The sequence below is a fragment of the Pithys albifrons genome, chromosome 26 (assembly GCF_047495875.1).
Source record: "Pithys albifrons albifrons isolate INPA30051 chromosome 26, PitAlb_v1, whole genome shotgun sequence".
NCBI classification, from domain to species: domain Eukaryota; kingdom Metazoa; phylum Chordata; class Aves; order Passeriformes; family Thamnophilidae; genus Pithys; species Pithys albifrons.
Window position 1 is genome coordinate 756,821 of NC_092483.1, and position 14,633 is coordinate 771,453.

General features: G+C 44.9%; 2 long non-coding RNA genes across 4 annotated transcripts; one reads left to right on the plus strand and one right to left on the minus strand.

Annotated features, from left to right (window-relative positions):
• Nucleotides 1–1,548: 1,548 nt before the first annotated feature.
• Nucleotides 1,549–10,808, minus strand: LOC139683027 (uncharacterized). Of its 3 annotated transcripts, XR_011699737.1 has the most exons (3): nt 10,670–10,808; nt 7,528–7,704; nt 1,549–6,441 (listed from the first exon to the last, which is right to left on the minus strand). It is a non-coding gene; the product is annotated as an uncharacterized lncRNA (long non-coding RNA). The 3 variants fall into 3 exon arrangements; XR_011699735.1 differs by having other exon boundaries at nt 1,549–7,704; XR_011699736.1 differs by lacking the exon at nt 10,670–10,808 and adding an exon at nt 8,544–10,262 and having other exon boundaries at nt 1,549–7,704.
• Nucleotides 9,844–12,158, plus strand: LOC139683026 (uncharacterized). The gene is made up of 3 exons (XR_011699734.1): nt 9,844–10,200; nt 10,684–10,740; nt 11,423–12,158. It is a non-coding gene; the product is annotated as an uncharacterized lncRNA (long non-coding RNA).
• The last annotated feature ends 2,475 nt before the right edge of the window (nt 12,159–14,633 follow it).

The following is a 14,633-nucleotide window of genomic DNA, read 5'->3' on the forward strand; positions in this document are numbered from 1 at the left end:
GAAAAACATACATAAAGAGAGCGACTATAAAAAGTCCTAGTAAGAGAAATATTATGATTTTTCTCACAGTGGCGGAAAGGCCTTTAAAAGGGAAGCCAGCTGAAAAGATCATCAAGGGTCAAACAATCATCCTGGCGAATCTCGTGGACTAAAGATTTAAGCTGATTGATATGGGAATGAATGGAGGTAGAATGATCAGAGAAGTTGAGGCAGCAGAGGCCTTCAAACTCCTGACATCCATGTCTGATGACTAAAAGCAGAAAGTCAATTGCAGCACAATTTTGCAGCAAGGCTTTCTTATTGCCTTGTGTGTCTAATAACAATTCTTCCAGGGCAGCACTAGTGGCATTGGCTTCTTTCGCTAACCAGCAGCCCATTTTGGTAAGGAGATCTAATGCATGTGTTGTGCCAATTGCTGGAATTATTGCACCGCCTAAAACATTCTTGGTGTGTGACCAAAAGCTCATGTGAGAATTGCATTGTGCTGCGAATTCATGTAAGTGTTGCATTTTTTCTAAGGGATGTGATTCTGCTGGACTGAGTGGGGGCACTGCAGCAACAACAGGCTGTGCTGCTTTAGGTGGAGAAGGTGCTTTAGGCTGTGGTGGGTGAAATATAAGAGGTGGGTGCAAACCTTGAAATTGTCTACGCACTCTGCGGGATTTCACATGTGAAGAGGGTGAGACTGTTTGAAAGCTAATACTTCTTTTAGCATGAATTTTAGGAGGACTTTCAGTCAGAGATTTAATAAAGACAGCTGGATTGTACAGTGTTAATTTTCCAAAGGTGCAAGGGTCTCCTACAGCGAGTCTAGGAATCATTTTCCAGATCCTAAATTCACAAATTAGAAAAACTCCTTTTGGAAGAATAACTGAATCAGGGGTGGCATGAATTTGATAAGTAATTTCCTCCTTGCACCAAAAACTGAAATTAGAATAAGGTCCATAAGAATTGACATTAATTAGTTCAGCTGAGGCAACGTGTGTTGTGAATGAAGTAGAAACAGAGAGGAGATTTAATACTTCCCAAGATTTCTAATTCCTCAGGTCCCTGCCACTGATAGCTAAAGATCTGTCTGACGTGAAGTTTTTGCTGGTCGTGTAAGACAGTCTATGAATGGATTTCTAAACAGATCATGGTCATCACACCAGGGGACATATTGATTTCTGAATTCTCCCCATTCTCGTGGTGTCCAGGGTATCCCTACAAGACAGGTCTTAAAAGGGTTAGAGGGGTCTAGGGTAGACAGACAGATAGAGTCAATGCTCAAAGATTGTGCCAGGTTTAGGCAATTGTTTTGTCTGGAAGACATTACCCAATTAGGGATTGATTGAGGAGAGGTAGGAATGATTCCTGATGGCGAGTCCTTCTGCTTTTTTGGTGTTATGCTGCACAAGAGGAGCAGGATTATCCTGAAGATGACATGTCACAGGTTTGGCCTAGCTGTTGCCAACCCTGGACTGGCCCCCCTTCCCCCTCCCAGAACTTTCCCAGCAAAGGAAGGGAAAAAAAACCACTGAAAAGAAACGCACTCTAGAGAAACTGAACTGAATAAAAAGAATAAATTATATTTTCTAACATTCACAAACCACACTGTATACACAGTACATAGGATCCCACCCCCAGGGGAAGGATCGCTTCCTGCAGCTGGTGCTGGATCTGCTGGTGTTGGAGTGGCTGCTGCTGGGTCTGGTGCTGCTGGAGCTGGGGGTGCTGAAGCTTCCTGGTAGATCTTTGCTAATCTGGACGGTACCCATCTCGCACTTGAACCTGTTAAAACACATGCGTGTCCCCTTCCCCAGACAATTAGGGGGACAGGACCGAGCCATTCTCCTGTCAGGATATCCTTGTATTTTACCTTAGCCATCCCCAAAATGACGTCTAACAGATGAAACATCGTCATGCAGCCTATTCAAAAAAATTGAGAACATACAATGCCTTGTTTAAGCGTTCTGGAGGAGAGAGGTCCACAGCTGACTTTTCTTGTTTTTTCAGCATGTCTTTTAAGGATTTGTGGCTTCTCTCTATTATCCCTTGTCCTTGTGGGGAATGAGGGATGCCTGTGATGTGAACTACACCCCACCTGTTGAAAAATTTTCTAAGGGAAGCAGAAATGTAAACCGGGCCTTTATCTGTTTTGGAATGCCCATAATGGCAAACGCTGAAGAAAGATGTCTCTTAACATCTTGAGCTCTTTCTCTAGTGTGTGCTATGGCAGCAATGAGTCCTGAGAAGGTGTCTACTGACACATGTACATATTTCAATCTGCCAAATTGTGGCACATGTGTTACATGTCTGCCAAAGATCTAAGGGACTGAGACCTCTGGGGTTAACCCCTTCTGATCTCACAGGAGTTACCAATTGACAATCTGGACATGCAGACACAATAGACTTTGCTTGCAAATCAGATAATGAAAACAATTTTTTCAGTGACTTTGAATTTTGGTGGAAAAAGTTATGAGAAAGTTTTGCTTTCTCAAAATTGTTAGGTGTTGGTACTGAATTAACTGGAAAGGCTGAATTTGTAGCTCTGTTAGCCACATCATTGCCTTCTGTTAGTGGGCCAGGAAGGCCTGTATGTGATCTAATGTGGGTGATGTAAAATGGATGTTTCCTCTGTTGGATTAAAAGCAACAATGTTTTAAACAGTGTAAACAAATTCTGATTGCTCAATCCTTTTAGATAACTGTTGAGGAATATTTCAATAACACAGGCCACAGTGTGTTATTAAAAGCTTATGTGCACAGCCCAGGCCATGGAGAGCGAAACGGGGCCCCTGTATCCTTGAGCCTGCTTCAAGAGAAGCAGTAAACAATATAGGTATGCAGCAGCTGCAAGAGAAAGTAGGCAAAAACAGTGATACAGAGAGGCATAGTTTAGAGAGAAGTACCAATCAAGTTGTGTGGTAAAGAAAGCAAACCCTAGCCACTGACCAATAATATTCCTGTACTATTCGTGGACTCAAGAAGTATGTGATAAGTGTGTAATGTAAACAATAAATCAGAGCACTGACGATACTTCTGTGAAGATGATGTCTTTGACTGTGGCGCTGGACCCTCGGGAGCTCAAAAAATATCGACATTTTTTACTTTAAGTGGTGGAGAGTCGCGGGCAAAGAAGTGGCGATAAGTCGTCCCCACAGTTCGATATCGGAGTCTGGACGAGGGAGCTGAGATAGGCGGCTACGCCGGTCGTGGAGGCTGAAGAAGCAGAGATAGGAGTGCCTGCCAGCGGAGCGAAGTGAAAGGTCCGCGGTAAGCAAAAGTAGGAGTCACTCTCCTCCTCCTGTCAAATATCTTGGCTTATTGAAAAAATGGAGGCCGAGATGGCTGCTGCGAAACGGCTTTTGCTAAGTATGATAGCTAAGTGAAATGAGGCAGTCAGCGAAAAATTCTTTAATAGGCTCATTTTATGGGATAGAGAACAGGACTATTTCCAAAGCCCGCCCACGTTATTTATGTGGGAAGCCATGAGAAAAAAACCTCTGGTATGAACTCAGAAATAAGAGGAAACTTGCAAGGGACGCGTGGCGGAACGTAAAAACCGAAAGGACTGCCGTGGTTTTCTGCGCTAGCCTTGATCGGCTCCTGTTCCCGCCGCCACAGCCCCCCGCTACAAGCCACCCTGGAGGGGACACTTTAGAAGTCGCGCACAACCGCTGGCTTTCCCCTAGCTCCTGCCGCTAGTTCTCGCTGGCCCCAGAGCTGACGTTGTGGCTCCTCGATGCTCTGCGGGCACTGCATCCCGAACCCCCGCACCGCCGCACAAGTCCACTCCGATCCCTGTGGGAAGCTACAGCTGCCTCTTTAACCCCTCAGCTCCCTCACCATCGTCGCAGCCCCAGCTCCTGATGTTTTTGGAGATCGCTGCCCAAATTTAAAATAATAGCTAAGTAAAATAAGATAATGCTACAGCAATTAAGTTACTTCAATACAATTCTGCATTTATAATTTTAAATATGCTATTAGCTAATACTTTTAGTAAATAGCATTAAGCTTGCTACATTGCAATATACAACAGCAAATAACTTTCTGTTACTAATTTAAAGTAATAAATGTTAAAATTTTAAAAGCATGTGTTGTAAAAAAAAGGGGGGGGGCGAAAAGTGAAAGTGAATGACAGAGTGAATAATAGAGTGAATGATAAATGAAGATAGCTAAACAAATTGCTTCAAGAAAGACTATAGATAAATTATAGCTGAAAAGTTTTTATCTATGGTGAAAACTAGATTGTGAATTTTTGTAATTGTGACAATTGTGCTGTAGTTAACACCAAAGGCAACTGGTCTTCTGCTAGGGCCCTGAAGAAAGCTACTGTTGCTATTTTTATGGCACAATTACAAAAAGAAAAAATTGTCAAAATGACAGTGTGTGTGTATCTATCCTCTAATGTTTGTAATGACTAATGAATGCATCTTAAAAGACCAAAGAACTACCTGAAAAATTTAGATGCCCTGTCTTACCACTGATTTAGATAAGTATTAAGTATGCATTATTGCAAATTAAAATTGCTTTTAATTTTCTTTGCTTTCAGCACAGCTTTTAGCTCAAAGCCTTAGTTTTTTAAAATTGAATAGATGTGCTACATGAATTTGTCAAATCATTTAGTGTCTTTTCATGCAAATTTAAGATAGTTAAAAGACTATATAAAAAAAGCTAATGATATCATCATCTGCTTTTGATTTTTAGTTAAAAAAGCTAAAATTTAATAGTTAGTTATTCAGGTTTCAAAACACTATAGTTATTTTAATTCTATTGCTTTAATTGCTAAAAAAACTAAAGAAAATTCCTTTTGTCTTTCTATGGCCACACCCGAAGACCTGTTTAGGACCTGCCTAATAGGAGTCCCAACATTTGCCCCAAAATGGTTTAAAGGATACGTGACGAATGAAACCTTGTGCACAATGAGTGATGCCACAGCCAAGGCCTCCAAAACAATATCTGCGTATAATTACACTGCTTGGTGGCAAAGCGCGTTAATTATGTCATTAAATAGAGCCATAGCAGAACCCCAGGAGTTAGACCTTAAAGCATCAGCACCCCCAAGTTTTGGAGCTGTGCTGTTCAAAGGAAATAAAAAGACTGCTGCCCTACTAAAGTCCAGTAAAGTTCGATTGTCATCTGTGCAGAGAGTATCACCGAGGTCTTCTGTCTATAGAGAGGTTTGAGAAAACAGCTACTGTCCTCCAAAATGTCTGTACTCCGACGTTTGGGGAAACAATACTATGGGTCGAGCCTTGCCAGAAGGTCTGTTTTTAATTTGCGGACATAGAGCATGGCCTGGTATCCCCAGTAATCCAGTTGGAGGTCCTTGCTATCTAAATAAACTTACTCTGTTCAAGCCTATCATAGCTCAGATGCTGGACAACACCTTATGGAATCGCACCAAAGCATTACGTAGTAAACGATCAGTATACCAACTAGGGCCAAACTGTGATAGCAGACTAGCCTTTTGGAGCACTCCCATCAATATCATCACATCAATAATATCTGGAATAGGCACTGCAAAATCTTTATGGGTAATTCAACAATTAGTTTGCTGGACCGCGAAAGAACTAAACATCAAAGGTCCTTTCAGAATTGACCACCGATGTAGATGGTGTCAGGCATGCAGTTTTGCAAAATAGGGTGGCCATAGACTTCCTGCTGTTAGCTCAAGGACATGGGTGCAAAGACTTTGAAGGAATGTGTTGCATGAATCTATCTGATCATTCCCAATCTATACATAAAAGCCTTGAGCAATTGCAGGAAGGTTTCAAACAACTGACAGTTTCAAATTCTCCCTTCAGTGATTGGCTTAAATCGTTGGGCATTACCAGGTGGTTACAAGATTTACTTAAGCAAGATGTTGTGTGTTTAGCTACTATTTTAATCTGCTTGCTTGTGCTTAGCTGTGCCTTAGGTTGTCTAAAACAGCTAGTGATAAAGTCGGTCAACCAGACCTGGGCTGTGCAAAAAAAGGAGATTTGTTGAGAAATATTTCAATAACACAGGCCACAGTGTGTTATTAAAAGCTTATGTGCACAGCCCAGGCCATGGAGAGCGAAACGGGGCCCCTGTATCCTTGAGCCTGCTTCAAGAGAAGGAGTAAACAATATAGGTATGCAGCAGCTGCAAGAGAAAGTAGGCAAAAACAGTGATACAGAGAGGCATAGTTTAGAGAGAAGTACCAATCAAGTTGTGTGGTAAAGAAAGCAAACCCTAGCCACTGACCAATAATATTCCTGTGCTATTCGTGGACTCAAGAAGTATGTGATAAGTGTGTGTGTAATGTAAACAATAAATGAGAGCACTGACCATACGTCTGTGAAGGCTGCGTCTTTGATTCTGGCGCTGGACCCTCGGGAGCTCAAAAAATATCGACACTTTACTTTAGATAACTATTTTCTATGTGACTCACAACACCTCCCACATAGGCAGAATCTGATACCAAATTCAGAGGCTGTGGAAAGAGACAAAAAGCTTTTATCACTGCCGAGAGTTCAGTGATTTGAGATGAGCCCTCAACCTGATGACCCTCTATTTTCCAATTGCCTTCTTCAAACCAGGCTACTACTGCATTGCCTGTCTTCCCAGATCCATCTGTAAACACAGTGACAGCCTTCTCCAAAGGGTCTGTGGAGAAATTAGTTTTTAATTTGGGTTGAGAGATAGACAGAAACTGTAAAAAAGGAATTGCTGGTAAATGGGTTATTAGTTTGCCTGTGAAATCTGACATCACTAGCTGAAAATCAAACAGATGTAAATCATAATAATGCAATTGAGACGTAGTGGAATATAAAGAAAGTCTGTGTCTTTCCCAGACAACTCCAAAAATTGAAGCTTGCCCTTGTGACAGACCTTTGCAAGCATTTCAGGGAAGGTGACAATTGTTTTTGAAAACTGATGACTTAAAAACACCCATTCCCACAAAAGAAATATTTTGGTTTTTAAATCTAATTGCCCTATCACAGCAAAAGGCTGCTTTGGGCTGCAAAAGATTAGCAATGCAGTAGGTCACCCTTCTACTTTTCTGTTTACCTGCTGTTCAGAAATCTTTTGGTTAATTACTTCAAGAACACTCCTTGCTTCTGGTGTTAAATGTCTAGGAGAGGTTAGCTCTAGTTCTCCTTCCAAGAGCTGAAACAAAGGAGCTATAAAATCTGTTGAAAGGCCAAGAAAGGATCATATCCAGTTAATATTCCCCAATAGAGATTGCAAGTCATTTAATGTTTTTACTCTGGTGGACAAGGTTACTGCTTGAGGCCTGATTGTTGTCTCATCTATTAGCAGACCAAGGTATTTCCATGGGGAGGTTTTTTGTTCTTTTTCTGGAGCTACTTCTAGTCCATGGCTAAACAGGGCTTCTTTTACAGATTCATATACCAATTTTAATATTTCAGTGTTAGGGGCTGTGCTTGCAGCATGCCAATGGGTCCTGATTATAAATTTGGAATGGATAAAACAACACCCCACTGTGTTATTACATCTCTGCCCCACAGAGTCAGTGGAATGTCCAATATAAAGGCCTTAGATGATGCAACCTTACCCTGTGGGTCTTGGACCAGAAGAGGCAGGTTACTTCGGAGGGGCACCTGAGATCCTCCTACTCCCTGGATGTTGACAGCTGGTCTTGTGGTACCCCAGGTCCTGGGCCAACCCTTAGTGAAGATAATTGTGACGTCTGCCCCAGTGTCTAGCAAACCAGACACTGATACCTGTTGGCCTGAATTAGGAGAGAAGGGTACATTTTAAAATTGGCCTTTCAGCAGTAACCTTTTGCGCCCAATTAACAAGAATTCCCTGTTCGCTCTGGGTTTCTTCCTCCATGGGTATAACCTGTGCTATTTGATCTTGTGGATGAATCACTGTGGGTACAAAATTAGGTTTGATTACAACAGACACAACTTTAGGATCTTGAAGACTTAAAACCATAGGCAACACTGTGATACCTAATGCAGTTGCATAGTCTGTTCCTGTGACAACACATTTACCTGTACAATTTGAAACATCAGAGGTGGCAGAAGGAAACAAGACAGTGTGATATTCTTTTTTTTCTAAGGTTTGATGTTGTGAGGTTGCTAACTCCAGGCCAAATGCACTTTTTCAGGGTTTCTTTTGAGAATTGTTGGGGGAAGTTATATCCAATTGCTGGGCTGGGTTATTTATGTCTGCACACCACCCAGGGCGCTCTGTGAGCAGTTTCCCCGAGTCTTGGGTTTTATGCACGGCTCTAGGAGATAGTGGGTTACCTTTTTTGTCAAATAGTGAGCGGCATTCTGAGGCCCAGTTAAGCCTTTCTGGCATCTAGGACAGATGCTCGGAGGGGTAGTTCTTGGTGGCTTTGTTTTTTCAAGTTTTGGGCAATTTATTTTCAAATGACCTTTATTTTTACAATGATGACAAATGACGCTGCTGCCAAAACTTGGGCCACCTTGTCAGCCATTTGCTGACTGGCTTCTGCAATTTGGTTGCCCATTTGCAAGTTAGCTTCTGCTAACTGGCTACCCACAGATAGCTGGGCTTGGACAAGACTATTTGTTAGCTTGTCCTGGGGACTTATACCTTTGCATGCTTTTACCATGTCCATGGGAGTGGGGTCACGGAGGGCTCTGAGCACCTGTTGACACTGTGCATTTCAATTAGTGATAGCAAGCTTCAAAAACAAGGCATCTTGTGCTTCTTTCACCTTTATCTGCTTTTCAATCGTGCTTTACAGTCTTTCTGCAAAATCAATACAAGATTCATCAGGTTTTTTATGACATTAGTGAAGGGTGTTGCTGTTTCTGAGGCATCAGCCACTGATTGCAGCGCTTGTAATGCCATATTTCTTGTAGCTGTTAAATCTTGCCTAGGAATTTGAGCTTGGACAGGGTTACCAGCAAACTGTCCTTCACCAAACAACATTTGTATCGTTACATCTATTGGTCTACCTGTATTAGGCATGGTTTCATGTGCATATTTTATGATCAAAGCTTTCCATTTATCTAAAAACAATGTTATTTGTACCTTGTTCAACAAAGCTCTCATAATATCTTTTAAATCACTTGGTGTTAATATAAAAGCTGAAAATAAAGATGACAAAACACCCATAGCATATGCAGAATTCAAACCATATTCACTAACTGCTTTCTTGGCATCTTTCATGAGTTCAACAGCCAATGGGTGCCAGCTGGCTGGTTGATTCCTTTCATAAAACACTGGGAATGCATGTAAAGCATTAGCATTGTTATTTGTATTATCACTTTTGGTTATCCTTCGATCACCTGTGTAGGAGATAAAAGGGTTAGAAAGAGAGAAAGGATAATTAGGGTTAGATGTTACAGGCAGTGCTTGCTCCAACTCCTTTTGTTGCTGTTCTGGTCCTTGAATGCTGGGAGGCAAGTTGTTTGAGCTTGGAGAATCAAATGTGTGGTGTGGAAATCCCATCGCAGTTTGAGGGTCGCTTTGGACAGGTGGAGCGTGGATGCTGCCAGTCCTGAGGCTGCTTCCTCCAGGTGCTGCGTGGCTTGAGGATGTGGTGTCCCATGAGCTGCCTGTGCCTCGTCCAGTGCTGTATTGGATGGCTTGAATGTTGTTTGTGCAGCTGTTGATGGCTGGTGTTGAAGAAATATGTTGAGGGATGATGCAGTGGTGTTTGTCTTTTAGCTACTGAGGTGATGTTCCATTCCTGCTGTCTGTAGCCTGCTGCGGTGTGTGTGGGTGCTCGGAATCCAGTGGCTGGTGATGTAATCATCCCTGGGGTGGGCGGTGGTGCTGTTGCTAGGCGCTGGTCCAGTGGGCGTGGCCAGGGCGCTGCTGTGCTGTGCTGTGGTGTAGCATCGGCGGCTGTCACTAGATGTCACTGTGGGGCCCGTGCCAGGATGTGGCGGGGGGGAGGTGCAGCATGCTGCCTTCCCTCTCAGCTGGCAGGGGTAAAGCTGCTGGTGATTGCCACATGGTTATGGCGGCTGCAGGGTCCCGACGGGGCTGTTGGGCGGCTGGTGCCTGTATTTGAGTCCCCCCCCCACTGGCTGTGGAGGAAGGGAGGCTGCCAGCACCATGCTGTAGCTGGGATTGTGTTCCCCCGCCCCTCCCGGCCATGCGGCTTGACCAGGGACCCTGCGCGGCTGCAGGGTGGATTTTTCTGTGCTTTGGAGCTGCGTTTGCAAGGGGTGTTGAGCACCTGGACACGGGAACGCTGTTGGAATCCATGCTGCAGTCTGTGTTAGCTGGTGGGAAGGTAAGGCAGGCACAGCGGGCAGGGAACCAGGGAGGGGGTGAGGAGGAGGCTGTCCCCGAAAAGTGGCGGCAAGTCACCCGCACGAGGGGGGGGGTTGGGGTGGGTCAGGAACACAGAGAACCGGCTGTGGGGGGGATGGGCCAGGGCTCCCATAGGCAGCCGAGACGGCAGGAATAAACACCATGGAGCCGGGCTGCGTCTGGGTGTGCTGGGTGTATGGCACGGCTCCCAGCTGGGGCATGCCAGCAAGGGGCTGCTGGCGGGGGATCCCCACGCTATCGGATGGGGGCTGTGGAGTCTCCATGACGGGGCTGGGGGCAGGAGCGATCACGAGGTGTGTGGGGGCCCCCGTGGGGGTTTGGGAAGCAGCAGGGGGTTGCTGCCAGCTTGGACTGGCCCTGGGACCATTTAAAATGGTGCCTGGGGCTTCCTGCCGATTTGGCTGAGAAGAAAAGCAGTTAAAACTCACTGTGTTGTGTGTAGGCTTTATCGGTGACTGAAGGAAGACGTTTTCCATGTCCAGCTGCGTCTCGGACAGAGGTGGGGCTGAAGGCTGGCTCAGGAGGGACGGAGGTGGCCTACGGGGGGTCTTTCCGGGCCTCAGCACATTGGAGGTGGCCACGTGGGGTGGGGGGAGGGGCAGCCGCTACTGTCTCCAGTGCCGTGGAACTCCATTCGGGCTGTAAACACTTTTGCTGGGTTTTTAAAACTTCATTTTCACTTTTGGGCTCCCACGGGAATTTTGAAAGCCCTGTCCCGGCTTCCCCAGACCCGAACGGGGAAACAAGGACGTCCTGCGGTGGGGAGGGTGGGTGTAGAACCCTCAGAGTCATTTTGAAAGTATTTTTTGCCACCAACAGAGTCGTTTATGTCCAAATTAAAGGCAGGATTTTTTTCTGGCTGTTTTTTTGGCGAACCAGGCTGCTTTTGAGCAGAACCCACTAATAAATCCAATTTGCGGCTTTTTTCCTGTAATTCTAAAATCGCGAGAATGTGTGTCCATGCCAGTGAAGCGTGAACCTCTGCATTGTCATTTGAATTTGCTGCCTGCCATATTTTTCTATCCAATAAGTCCCAGTCTCATGTCATGAGACAAAAAGGCAGTTTATTATTACTTTTTGCAATACATTTAAAAAACCATTTAAAAACATTTTACCAGGTGATTTTCCGTTGGAAACTAATATGTTTTTTAAACTGTTGTAATTTTGCTTTTCTCTTCTAGAGAGATAAGCACCCATTTCTTTAATTTTGGGTGTGAGAGAGAAAGTCTGAAGCCTGCTCCCTACCTCTGACCTGCGAGGTTGGTTGGTGGGTGTCCTCAGCTGCTCCCTGAAGGGGTGACAGCGCTGCACCAGTGCTGAGCCAGGAACACGCGTTGCAAGCTGAAGTTTCAGTACCATTGCCGAGTGCAGAAATTCCAGTCCGATTTCTGAGCCTGAAAGTGACTTTGTCTTCACAGAAGAGTCCAGTCAAACACACGGGGCACCATCTGCTCTGGGGCACCTTCTGTTCTGTGGTGCTGTCTGTTGTGGGGATGCAATCTGCAATGGTATGGTGGTTCTCCTGGTCCTGGGGTTTATTCCATTACCTAGGAGAAAATGTGCTCCACCGCTTCCCCTTACCATGTGGTCCCAGGAGCCCGACAAGGACACACAGACACCACCGGAGAGGGAGAGTTTATTTCTGCAGGCCAGGGGTTTATATGAACTTTGGAGGGATCCAAAACCCACCAATAGGAAACAAGAGGGGTTTGGCTTTGGGCCAGTGGGAATCAGGGGATTTGCATTCAATAGGAAAGGGGTCAGGTAACATGCATGTCGCAACTTCCCTCCAGACCCCTGAGATGGCAGGTATCCCAAGGTCTCCTGGGAAGGAGAAGGAGTGACTTTGCAAAAAGACATTTAAACAATCATTTTGTACATTTAAACAACATTAAAACATCAGTTGTTAAAGCATTATCAGTGGCTTGTTCATTTTCTTCACAAATCCATTTCTGGCCAGATATTCTCCATTCTAGATATTGCAAATCAATTCCAACAACCAGTAAGCAGTGGTGTTTACCCCACTGCCTGCTAGGTGCCTCTACCTCTCCCACAGTGGCACCTGCTGACATAGTGCACCCTACTGTGTCGCAGTATGCCACTGTGGAGCCCTTCGCACCGCCCGGGGGCGTGGTGTATCCCATTGCATCGCAGGGCGGACCAGTCTTCCTGATGGATCTGCCCACAGGTGTGGTGTACCCTGCTGTGTCACAAGGGGGGGTTACCCCTCTTGCAGTGACCCCAGGTAGAGTTTTTTCTGCGGTGTTGCCAGAAACTGCCGGTTTTGCAATATCCCTGAGTTGCAGTTATCCTGCTACCCAGCTAGGTGGTGCTGTCCCCTCAGCCTTACCACTGAGTGGCACCTCTCCCAGGAGGGCAGGCCACTCCCTCTGGCCCTGCCCACTTCCATGTTTACAGAAGTTGTCATCAGCCAAGATGGCGGCTCCCATAGCTACAGTCCCACCAGACCCAGTAAAGAATCCCATCTGTGGTCTCATGTCAGACAACATGCAACAGCAGTAGCAGATTTAGAATTAGTGAAAACATTCCCTGTTTTTTACCACCCTAACGGCTCACCCACCTATGAACCTGTACCCATTCCAGTTCTGAAAGACGTGAAAAAAGCAGTTTCCGATTATGGCCTTATGTCATTAGCATTTTAAAGTCACTTTTCATGGCGTACACATTCAAACCAAACAACATTAAAACACTAGCTAATGCATGTTTCACACACATACAAGCTTTGCTCTTTGAAGACAAATGGCAAAGATTAATCAGAAAACAGGCAGAGGTTACCTTCTCCACCACTGGTATTCCAGTACTGGACACATTTAATAGACTGGAGTTGGACCATATATTTCCAATTTGGCACAAAAAAGACTTCCTTTAAATGACTTAGACATGTCAAAGAATTTGGCTTTCAAAGCGATTCAAACTATCGCTGAAGTGTCTGAAGCCACACCATCATTCACCCAAGTACAACAGAAACACACAGAGCCATTTATTGACTTTGCTGCGAGACTGAAAGACGCTATTTCAAAACAAATTAAAAATCCACAGGCACAAGACACACTGTTTTTGAAATTGGCCATTGAACAAGCAAATGATGATTGTCAGGCAATATTAAAATCCCTGAGAGATCCAACTCCAAGGGATATAGTCAAAGCCTGCAAAAACATGGGATCACATACATACACTAAATCCCTGATAGAAGCAGCCATGGAAGTACAACAGCAACCAAAGGAAACCATCATTATAAACAGACTGGACATTTCAAAAAAGAGTACCCGGAGCTGAAAAACACCTGCAATACAACCCAGCTTGTGTCCTCACTGTAAAAAGGGGCTGCACTGGGCGAGTGACTGCAGGTCTCTTTTTGATAAAGATGGGAGGCCACTTTCACCCAAGACAGCTCCAAAATTGGTTTCTCTTCAGGGAAACGGGGAGCAGAGCGCAAAGGGCAGTGCGATGATAAAAACTGCCCACAAGCAAACCACACCCAATTGCTCCCAGCAGTCCCAGAAGGAGACCCTGAGCAAGTATCTCTAGGGTGGATCTGGCATCTCCAGTCCAAGTCACAATAAACACTGACAGTCTCCAAACAGTTCTCCTGACACCAAAGAACAGCCTGCCAGTACCATCAGGAAACTAGATCCTAACAGGGACTGCCGCTTCTAACAATACCAGATTAACTGTTATTCCTCAGTGACTGTTGATAACCCGAAAGCCTTAGAGGTAACGGTGAGAGTTCTCTTTCCACTCCTAGAGCTTGACAGAGAAACACCTATTGCTGCTTTAACCCCTATTGATCCTGCTACAGAGAACAATGCCAACATGTGCTATACTTTTTCCCCACACTAGCCATTCCATTCGAGTTAAAGGTCTTCTAGGTACTGGAGCAGACATGACGATCTTCGCAGAAAAGGACTGGCCAAAGGAATGGGACACCACCAAGCCCTGCATTTACATCAGGGGGCAGGAGGAGCACAGTCACCACTCCAAAGCATCTTCACCTTGCTAATCTAAGGGCCAGAAGGTAAAGCTGCATCTGTCATATGTCCTTAATATTCCCATGACACTGTGGGGAAGGGATATTATAGGAAAATGGGGAGTCCATCTTACCATGTCAAATTTAGTCTAATGGTCACTGGTGCTTCACAGTCTTCTGCCCTCACCTGCCTTTCTGATGAGCCAATCTGGGTATGCCAGTGGCCCTTAAAGGGAGAGAAATGGAAACAAATAAACCTGCTAGTGGACGAACAACTAGCCAAGGGACGTCTTGTACCAACAGACAGTCCTTGGAATTTTCCCATTTTTACAATACGGAAATCCAGTGGAAAGTGGAGACTACTGCATGACTTAAGAGAACTTAATAAAATAATAGAGCCTATG